The following is an 11,814-nucleotide window of genomic DNA, read 5'->3' on the forward strand; positions in this document are numbered from 1 at the left end:
AGTGTGATATGTGGGGGAGAATGAGGGGATATTTCTTCTAACATCCTAGGTAACCTCCTAGGCTGACTGAATGAGGGGGTAAACTTTTGGGGTGACAAGGAATCAGTCAACCTTGGGCTCCTCCTAACAGGTTCTACTATACTTAAGGTCCCTGATCTACTACAAGGGTGTTCAGCTTGTGCAGGTTTTGTGTTTTTCCAAGTGGTTAATTTTGGTCTGAAATTCTTGGGTGGGCCTGGTTTGAAGGTGCCTGGTTTAGAAGAACCTGGTTTAGATGTGGATGGGTTAGATGGGCCTGCTTCATTTGGGCTTGTGAAAGGTGGTTCTGGGCAAGCAGAAGATGGCCTAGCAACAAGAGGTGGGCCAGTAGCAGAAGATGGGCCAGTAGCAAAATCTGGGCTTGTAGCAGAAGTTGAGGCCTGTGGCTTAGGCTTGATTTGTTGGGGTTTCACTGTCCTAGCCAACATCAGTATAAAACTAGGCTCACTCAAACAACCCACCCACAAATCTATCTCTTTGCTTTGTATAGTCCCAAACATTTTCATCATTGTACCATCATCAACTAAATTAAAAGCCTTCTCATTATAGCAATAATGTAACCCAGGATACTCAGGTAACTCAAACCCTCTATTAGCAAATTCCTCACACATATCATTAATCACATCAATTAGCAAACATTTATCAACATCATCAATTGTTAAATCAACACAATTACCACGATAGTGGATTTTCAAAATCCTCTCTTCATCCATCTGCAACATGTTACCAATACATCTATCAATATTTAAGCAACTTCAAAGCAATTAAACTAATCATACCCCCCCCCCCCCCCCAAAAAAAAAATTAGTCACAATAAAACCCACAAACAATCACGCAATTATAAAAAAAAAAAAATACCCCCACAATCAAAATAACCCACACACGAAATTACCCACAACCAAAGCACGCAAATTCCCAAACAACCACCACATAAACACTACAAATCAACAAAATTTCCAAACTTTATGAACTCATCAACCTAATACATTCATAATTCAACAAAAATGGAACAACTGTAAAGGGATGAATAAACGACCGAAATACATACCTCCGTTGATGCTACTCCTCCACTCTAAGATTAATCTCCACGAATGCCGCAGCCCAATTTTCCGCGCAACAATTTTCGCAAATTTTGTCTGTAATTCTCTTCTTAAGGTTTTTGATCAACGACTGAAACAGGGGGGAAGTGAAGTGAAGTAAGAGAAGAGGAGGGAATTTTGAAGGAGAGAGAAAGTACAGTATGTGTACAGTAAGAGTTAGGTGACGGAATAAATGCCAACCCAAACGTCCGTCATAAATGCATGCTGACGTAAGTTACTGTATATTCACTTTTCGTACTTTAGGGTTAAAGCGTAGAAAGTCATATATGTTAGGTCACAGCATAGAAAAGTGAAAAAAACGAGGTTACTATGTAGAATTTCCCTTTTTTTTTCAAAAAGTTAATGAAGGGACTGTCTTTTGTCAATTAATTAAACAAGGGATTCAGTTTTTTTTCGATTGGTTAAAGTTGGGTTAAGCCACCGGATTTCTAATTACAGGTCCCAAAAGGTGAAAAAAAAGTATGAGGTCCCAAAAGGTGAAAAATTGAAAAAGATGGACCTAGTTTTATACTTAACTCTTATTTTACCATAATTCTTTGTTTCTTCTACATTTTTAAAGCTGGTATATGATGTACGGGTCTTTCTTGGTCCGATACGATTTTGGATAGTCAAGTTAATTTTAGATCACTATTTTCTCAAATATACTCCCTCTATTCCGAAAGAATGTCACATTTAAGGCCTTGTTTGGTAATTACCTTTTAGCTGATTGTATTAACTGGTTTGACTAGCTGGTTATATTAGCTTATTTGACTAGCTAGTTGTAAATAGCTGATTATGTAAAAGTGTTTGGTAAATAGTTATTTATTAGCTATTTCAGTGTATTAAATACCCAAAAAGCTAATTTTTCAATAAGCTAATTGAAAAAAGCTCTTAAGTTGAGCTTTTTCAAAAAGAGTTTTTTGGAGCAAAAAAGCTCTTTTAATAAGCTATTTACCAAACACCCAAATTAGCTTTTTAAAATGGTCAAACCTCTAATAGTGATCAATAAGCTAAAAGGTTTTTAAAAAGCTCTTTACCAAACAAGGTCATACGGTAAATAAGGAAAATAAGATAGTCAAAAGTAATGATTAAATGTCACATGTATCAAATATTAAGGTATTAAATTAGCTTTGAAAATAGGAGCATTGAAAATATTTTAATATTTTTGTAAATAAAAATAGTTACACTAAGAGTATGCAAATATTTTGAAAAATGTGGATAGTTGCAATTGAAAAGTATGTATGTATGTATGTATGAGAGAAATGTGTAGATTAATAATTATTTTAATCTAGGAAATAATTAAAACATAACTATTAGAGGGGAACATCTAAAATGACAAATTAAACCCTCTTTTAGAAATGGAGGGAGCACAATTTTAATTAGTTATGTTTATGCCCGGTGTTGATAATAGGGTCATGTTTTGTTAATTCAGGTACGCTATTTCGTACTTTGGCCTTGTTTAAATAACACGGGAAATATATTCCTAAGAAGTTGCTTTTCATGAGAGGTTATATCCCTATGAATTTCATTAGTTTGTTTGGTTGGTAATATAAAAATTTTAAATACCCATGATTTTAATTAACAAAAGGACTATTTTCCATATTTTGTGGGAAGTTGAAATTCTTAGAAATTTCACTTCCTCTATTTTTGCTTTTGTGTGTCGAGCAAACAACTACTATAGAGTAGTATTTAACTTATCAATTATTGTGAATTTTCATTTCTCCTATTCTACATTAACCAAACAAGCCATTTGTATTAAACCATGGGTGGTGGCCGGTGGGAGTAGTAAATGTACCCATCATCTGCATTCGACCCGCCCAATTATCATTGTTATCGAGGAATGAATTTGTATCATTATCTATTAATTTTACAAGAAAAGCGCAAGGACTTGAACTTGAATGAAGTATGAACTACCTCATTTGTTTCGGCGTTTTCTGATGTCCTGCGGGAGAGTTACAATTCCGAGACTGGAACCGGAAGCCTGTACCTGCAAAACAAACGGATGCTCCGGATGATTGGAGATCCGCCTCCGACGGTCAAGTTAGTACTTGATTAAGGAGTAATTAATGCGGAAATTAAAGTGATTGGGTCTCTCTAGGTGAGAGTGTTTAATGTGTGTAATCTGCGTCCTCTCCCTTAATGAGGATTAAGGGAGGTATTTATAACCTCGGGAAACGTGTCAATCCTAGGTTTAGGTTAACCTTGGGCTGATTGGGCTTCCCTCGGAAGTTGGGCCTAGGTGGCCGACTTCTCCATTAGGCATGGAGTATGCCACGTGTCATGACATAATAGGTCCAAGGTGGACGAATAAGCGTGTGCCACGTGGTAATCCCTGAGAGGTCAGCTGGGGGACACTTGGCAGGACCTGATTGGCCCACGTGGCGCATTCCGATTGGTGGGAGCAAAATCCCCTAATCATTTGCCCCTCACAGGTTGCACGTGACTGGTCACGTGTTACCCGTGACAGGTGTCGCTCTGTAACAGGCGACGGCCTGCTACAGGTGTCACTCGGCGAAAGGCCGAGAGATTCTCCCGCCCAAATTTTGAATTCCGGAAGTGACCCTTCGCCTTCTCACTTCGCCTATATAAGGGAGTGCTGTCTTCGGTCATTTTCACACTTGAGAACTTTGTGAGAGAACATTCGGACCCCTGAACTTGCTCTGACATTTTGGACCCTTTCTGCCTACCGCCTGCTCTGACAAGCCGACTGCAAAGGATTTTCAGAACTTCATCAATCGTCACTCGTTCAGGTAACCGTCGGTTCTCTTACTCTTAATTTTCTCTTTACTTTATTCTTTTTTGAAATGGCACCACGGAAGCACACGACACGACCTAGGTTAGCGATCAGCCGGTCACCGGGGACGGCTGAATCTAGGACTAGGAGTGCCGCCTCCCCTTTTCTGGACCCATCTTTGCCCTTTATACAAAGTCCGACTGTATCTGTGTCTATGCAGAACATGATGGCCAGAACAAAAAAGACTGCCAGGATCTCAAACTCAGACGGCTCCTCCCACAGGGTGCCGATTAGTGAAACATCTGACCAGGCGCCAGATGTGGAAGTGAAACGAAGCGGCTTGAAAGCCGGCAGTTCTGAGGGAGGAGTCAAAGTGACCCCTTCCCATTTTACAGTTGACAATTCTACATTCTCTCCTGCTCCTTTTAAAGGAGAGGAGGCGGGCCCCTCCGGGAGAGGGGAGGAGTCGTCCTCTTCTGACTCGTCAGAGGACGAATCCGAGTCTAGCTCTTCTGGCCATGCTTCTCTGGACACATAAGAGAAAAACAGTCGCCTACAAGAGGCGAGGCTTTCTCACGCAGTTGAGAAGGGGGACAATTGGGCGGAGCCATCCGCCTCTCACCGAGAGCAAAATACCCCCTACTACTGCACGGTACCTCGGGGCCGGATCACGGCCATGCAAGAGAAAGTGGGGAGCTTTATCGCAAACCACACAATGGGCCCCGGCTTTTTAGTGTTCGTGCCGGATCCAGAAGACACAGTCGTCTGGCCGGCTGGTACCAGTTATGATGGCGCCTGCTTTGGCTGCTACGAGGCGGCCATCAAGGCTGGGCTGCGCTTCCCACTACATCCGGCTGTTCAGCGGATCTTGGATGGGTATGAGTTGGGGTTATGACAGTTAGCCCCGAACTCCTGGGTCAACGTACTCGGCTATGTGGCCAGGTGCGAAATGCACGGGGTGGAGCCGAACTTCGAGGCTTTCGCCCACATGAACTACCTCAGCCGGACCCCTAAGGCAGGCGGTACCGGCTGGTATCAATTGACGAGCCACAGGGGCTACCTCATGACAAGAGGTAAAGCAAACAAATGGAAGGACTGGCGGAGAACCTTCCTTATCATTGAGAGTTCAGACACAGAGCTGAACAAGCGCTTCAACAGGTGGAACAGGAATCCGCCCCTTCTTGCAGGCGGCCGCAGCATGCCGCCTGTTCCCCCCAAGGCTAAGAAAGAGATCCTAGATAAAGGACTCTTCAAAGTAGAGTCGAAGGTGAACTCTACTTCAGGGGTACGAGAGCAAGTACCCCTGCACTGCGTCCCGAGCTTCAAATGGCTCTACGACGAGTACTTTTTGGCCGCCTGTGGCCTCAGAAGTCGGTGCTCAAGAGGTAGCCGGCCTGTCGAATACTCTGTTGTTCCGTGCATTTCTTGTTATGACTTTTATTAAATTTGCTATTTGTTTTTGCAGCGGACGCCATGAGCAAAATTACCGCCTCCAAGACAACGGCGGCCATGTTGCGGGCCTCCATTATGCAGCAGTCTTCAACCGACTCCCCCAACAAGGGGGCACCCTTGGTGGGCTTCGAACCTTTCACTCTTTTTTTGGAGTTGTGTTTATGCATATACTGACTCTTTTCTTCTTTTTTAGACGGGCGCTCCCAGAGCTTCTTCTTCCCAACAGCCGGACCCCAAGGCCCGGAGGACGACTGTTGCGAGCTCTCCTAGTTCTGCCAGGAAATATGCGGCGGCTGAGAAACAGCCGGCCACTCCATCTAAAACTCCAGCTGGGCCACCTAGAAGTATGAAATCGTCCTTGTAAATTTTAGACTTGCTCCCTTCTTTACTAGATCTAATCCGTTTGTTTATGCTTGATGCAGCCGGCCCTCAGGAGCCTGACTTGGTCGAGGTGGCCAAGTCTATGATCAAGGCCGTTCCTCCAGCTGAAAGGGAGGCGGTCAGGGGTGTCGGCACCCTTGACCTAGACGGGATTGCAGGGGTCCTTGCTGAGGTATACTTAGCATATTTTTGAGTATTGGAATTCCAGGACGCCTGTTTTCTTTTTTGTTTGGAAACTGACGCCTGTTCCCTTTTTACTTAGGCCCTGCTCCGAGTGAACGGCCTTCGCAAGCCGCTTGACCGGAAGAACAAAGAGGTAAAGGCTGCAAAAGCTATGGCCGCCTCTGACTGTGATAAGGCAATGTTTCAAATTGCCCAAAATGAAGTTCTGACAATTGATATTCTTTATTATCAGGCGCAGGCTACCGCCGCTATCCGGGCTCAGTTAGAGGCGGCCCAGAAGAGGAATAGCGAGCTGGAGGCGACCATCAACAACCTCAAGGCCGAGCTGAGACCTCTTCGCCAAAAGATGTCCTCATACGAAACCTTGGAGAAATCCTTGGCGAGCGTGAAGGAACGCCTGGTGACCCAGGAGAAGAGTCTTACTCAGGAGCTCTCGGAAAAGGCCGAGCAAGAAAAGAAAGAGCTGGTCCGGGAGATGATGGAAGACTCTGCTCAAATCCAGCGCATGACTTGGGGCCGCCTCTTCCCCAATGCCGACTTTGCCTCCTGGGAAAAAACGTACCGCCAGTGTTCTGATAGATATAATCAAGAGATCCTGGCGGCTGCTGAGGAAGAGGCGTTGGAGGAGGAGGAGCAGCCGGTAGTGGCGCTTGTGCCGCTTGGGGGTAATGCATCGAAGAAGGATGCAGCTGAAGCCGAGTCCAGCAAAAAGAGTGCTGACCAGGCGGCAGCTGCTAATATTGAAGATCTGCCCCCTTCTTAAGCTTTATGTCTTCTTTCCACGGCCTGCGTGCCGTTTGTTTGTATTTACCCGGCCAGGGGGCCGGGGCTCTGAATGTTTTGCCGGTCTTTAATGACCGGCTTCTTTTTAATGAATATTTTTGTTTTGCTTCAAATTTGTTTAAGTATTGAATATTCTGATATCCAATTGTACACTATACCGACTGTTTTACATGGCCGATAGTTGCAGACAGGTACGGATAGTTAGTCACGCCGCCTATGCCCCTGGACGACTGGTTGTCTGTTTCCAGGCTAGACGATCAGTCGGCCATTTATCCAATCGGTATTCGAACCATTTTAAAGACTGGATCCCCTTTAGGCAGGCGGTCCTGTCATTTGTAAAATTAACCAAGTCGGAAAGTGGTTTCCTACTTGTCATGTTTTTAGGCTAGAGACTTTAGGCCGTCTAGGCCGACTATTCCCCGCCATATTTAATCTAGTGTGAACAGGTGCTGTATGAACACCTTTTTAGTTTCATACTAAATTTTTAAGGAGTGACCAAGTAAACATGATTGTTACTTAGTCGCCAAGTAACTGAGTAGTAGAGGTATCAAGCGGTGGGTACCGGTTGTTCCCCTTTATTCGCCAATGTTTGTTGGCTATTAACTCATAAAATACCAATTGTTCTTATCCCAAGTAGTTCAGTCGGTCGGTTGACCCGGATGGTTACTGCGAACACTTGCTTGACGTGATTAGTCAGTTAAGTGAGAGATATCCTTGTCCGGAAAACGGCTACGTGGTTGTCTTGGTTAGACAGTCGTATAGGTGCCGTGTAATGATTTTATAGAACAATGTTCCACCCAAAAGGGAGCTGCTCTCTGCGACGAATTTCATCCGGATGGATGCCGTCGGACGCCTGCTATAACGTTGGGACAAGTCGAATTGAATTTTTATATTTTGATCAGTTGGCTTGACGCCTGGTCTGATCATTTTAGCCATGAGCCTTTGATAGTTCTTGGTGAACTGTATTATGGGAGAGTAGCCGGTTGAGTGAAACAAGCGACGTGCCCCTCTTAAGTAAGAATAAAAATTAAACATGGAGAGTAGCCGACTGTTTGTCGGTAGGCATGCCCCTCTTAAGTAAAAATGAAAACTAAGTATGGAGAGTAGCCGACTGTTTGTCAGTAGGCGTGCCCCTCTTAGTACAAAATTGAATGAAACAACAAACTTTAATTAAGTAGCCCTTGACTATTTACATCATTCAAAAGAAATATTTCTTAAGATTATCTACATTCCAAGTTCGAGGCAACGGTTGTCCGTCTGGTGTTTCCAGACGGTAGGTACCGTCCCTGACCTCTTCACAGATTCGGTAGGGTCCTTCCCAGTTGGGAGTTAGTTTGCCAGACTCATTAGCCCTACCAACTGCTTCCATTTTTCTAAGTACAAAGTCCCCCACTTTGAGTGGACGCCTGTGTACTTTTTTGTTGTATGATCTAGTCATTCTCAGGCGGTAAATTTCATGGCGCAAGACAGCATTGCCCCTCCTCTCAGGGAGTGAGTCTAATGCCAGGCGCATGGCTTCCCAGTTTGCCTCTTCGTCATATAGCATTACTCGAAGAGTCGGCTCGTAGTGTTCTATTGGAAGAACAGCTTCCGCACCATAAGTCAGGAGGAATGGAGTTTCTCCATTCGCCCCTTTTTCAGTCGTCCTAATGGCCCAGAGAACATGTGGTAATTCATCCGCCCATAGGCCGCCTGCTCGTTCAATCTTTTTCTTGAGACCGTCTGAGATGATTTTATTAAAGGCTTCTACCTGGCCGTTTGCTTGTGGACGGCCGACAGATGCAAAGTAGTGTGCAATTCCTTGGTCACCCAACCAACTTTTGAGAACAGGCGTCTCAAATTGGGGACCATTATCAAAGACCATAGACATGGGAACCCCGAACCGAGTGATGACATTTTTCCAAATGAATGAAATTACATCCTTCGTCTTGATTCCCTTTACAGCCTCCGCCTCTACCCATTTAGTGAAGTAGTCGACTGCAACAAGTATGTACCTCCTTCCTCCTGTAGCAGGCGTATATGGACCCAGAATATCCATGCCCCACTTAGCAAATGATAGGGGGCTATGAATGGTAGTGAGGTCAGTAGCCAGACGGTGAATTAGCTTGCCAAACCTTTGGCACTTGTCACATTTTTTCACCATCTCCATTGCATCTGCTTCTAAAGTAGGCCAAAAGTAGCCCTGCCGCCTTGCCCGTTGAGCAAGCGTCCTACCGCCTATATGGGAAGCACAGTAACCAGAGTGAAGATCATCTAGTATCTCTCGCCCCTTTTCTGGAGTAACACACTTCAAGAAGGGTTGAAGGTACCCCCTTTTGTGAAGTTCTCCCTTTATCATTTCAAAACTGGTTGCTCGTTTTTTCAGTGCTGCCGCCTGTTGATGATCATCCGGCAGGGTACCGTTTGTCAGATATGCCCTGATTGGATCCATCCAGGTTGAGCTTCTGTCTAAGATTCCAATAGGGTCTTCCTCAATGCTTCTCCTCTCCATTACTTCCCAAAAAACAGTTCGAGGAGTATCACAGGAGGCGGATGATGCTAATTTTGAAAGTGCATCCGCCTGGTTGTTTTCTGATCTCGGCACTTGGGTCAGATGGAAATCCTCAAGGGAGCCGACTGCTTGTCGGACCGCCTGTAAATACTTGATCATGGCCGGATGGGTTGCTTCGTATTCGCCATTGTACTGACTCACTATCAATTGTGAATCGGAACAGGCGTCTATTTTTCTTGCCCCTGCCGCCTTGCACATGCGGATTCCGGCTAGTAAAGCTTCATATTCTGCCTCATTGTTTGAGGCCTGAAAACTGAAGCGTAAAGCATACTCGTACATGTCGCCCTCTGGCGACTGACATATGACGCCTGCTCCACAACCATTTGAAGTAGAGCTTCCATCCACATATACCTTCCAGACTTGGTCTGGAACTTGAGAGTCAGGAGGACGAGTCATCTCAACAATAAAGTCAGCAAAGGCTTGCCCCTTCACTGCTTTTCTAGGCTCAAAAGTAACTTCGAGGCTCTGTATTTCTATGGCCCATTTGATCATTCGGCCTGACGACTCCATGACGGTCAGTGGCCTCTTGATAGGTTGGTCTGTATACACGACGACTGCATGTGCCAAAAAGTAGGGCTTCAATTTTTTAACAGCCATGAAGAGTGCAAGACCAAATTTCTCCACTAAGGGATACCTCAATTCGGCATTTTTCAGTACATGACTGACAAAGTAGACCGGGAGCTGACAGCCGTCTCTTTCAGCAAGGAGAACAGCGCTTAACGCATGATCAGAGACGGCCAGGTACATGTAAAGTACTTCTTTGGGCAAAGGGCTGACCAGCCTCGGCAAGGAATGCAAGTGAACTTTCAATTTCTGGAAGGCCGCCTCAGCATCCGGCCCCCATTCAAACCTTGCCTTTTTCTTAATTGCCTGGAAAAAGTATAGGCATTTGTCGCCTGATCGGCTTAGAAATCTTCCCAAGGCCGCCAGACAACCTGTTAACTTCTGAACCTCTCGGATGGTACGAGGCGACTGCATGTCGATGACCGCCTGCACCTTCTCAGGGTTCGCCTCTATTCCTCTTTGATTGATAAGGAATCCGAGAAATTTCCCAGACTCAACTCCAAAGATACATTTCTTGGGATTGAGCATGACATGGTGCCGCCTGAGTGTGGCGAAAGTTTCTCGGAGGTCCGACAGATGATCTTTATGAAGTTTAGACTTGACAATCATATCATCAATATATGCCTCGACATTTCTCCCAATCTGATCAAAGAACACAGTGTTTATCATTCGTTGGAAAGTGGCCGGGGCATTCTTAAGACCAAACGGCATGACCGTGTAACAGTATAACCCTTGATCAGTGATGAAGGCCGTCTTCTCCTGATCTTTCTTCCATAAAGGAATTTGATGGAAACCAGAGTAGGCGTCCATAAAGCTCATCAAAGCATGGCCGGCTGTTGAGTCGACCAGGTTATCAATTTTAGGCAGAGGGTAACTGTCTTTGGGGCACGCCTTGTTTAAGTCTGTGTAGTCTACACACATTCGCCAGGTGCCATTCGGCTTTTTAACAAGCACCACATTTGCAACCCAGTCTGGGAAGTAACATTGCCGGATGAACCCTGTATCAAGTAATTTTTTAACTTCGGCGGCTGCCGCCTGACTTCTTTCTTCGCCATGGTTCCGCTTCTTCTGCCGTACCGGCTTCTTTTTCGGATCCACGGCCAGTTTATGTACCGCCAGATCAGGACTGATGCCTGGCATTTCATGGACTTCGAATGCAAAGATGTCCTTGTATTCTTTCAATAGTTTGTGAAAGTCGTCACCCAGGTCCCTTAGAGCAGTCGTCCCAACCTTGATTGTTCTGTCAGGACGCGAGTCGTCTAAGATCAGGTCCGTATGCTCACCAGTTGGCTGAGGGCGGAATTCATCCGACCGCTCCTCTGCCAATGATTGCTATTTTTTGTCTTTTCTTGCGGCCCCCGTCTGGGATGCCTTTCTCTTCTTGCCGCCTGCTTCTTGAACAGGCGCACTCTCCTTGACATTGTCAAGGTCTATTTTTCCACCACTCGACCCAGCGACCATAACAGTGGGCTTGACATCCGAGAGATAGCACTCTCGGGCCATTCTCTGATCTCCCCTTAGGGACCCGACTGTTCCATTATCCCTCTCAAACTTGAGCAACATAAGAGATGAGATTATAACAGCCTTGGAATTATTCAGGGTTGGTCGTCCCAGAATCATGTTGTAGGCCGAGAGTTCTTCTACTACCAGGAACCGGACTACCATGTGTCGTCCTTCCCCTTTTTCACCCAGGCGGATGGGTAAATCCACTCGTCCTACTGGGTGGACGACTCCTCCTCCAAACCCTACTAAAGGGTGGGATGCCGGATGTATGCAATCAGTCTGATATTTTAGTTTCGACAGACATTTGCTACTGATGAGATCTGAGGAGCTTCCGGTATCTATGAGGATTCAGCCAACTCTCTGGTTGGCCACTTTACATTCAATAACGATAGGGTCGTCATGCGGCCCTCTTACCCCTCCTAGATCTTCTTCAGTGATGACAATCTCAGGAAATGAATATTTGGAGGGCCGTTCTTGGTGAACGGAATTTACATCTAACCGTCTGATATTGTCTTTGTTGCCCCTAATAGTGGGGCCGCCTCCTG

This window comes from Chenopodium quinoa, unplaced genomic scaffold (assembly GCF_001683475.1).
Source record: "Chenopodium quinoa cultivar QQ74 unplaced genomic scaffold, ASM168347v1, whole genome shotgun sequence".
Lineage (NCBI taxonomy): Eukaryota > Viridiplantae > Streptophyta > Magnoliopsida > Caryophyllales > Amaranthaceae > Chenopodium > Chenopodium quinoa.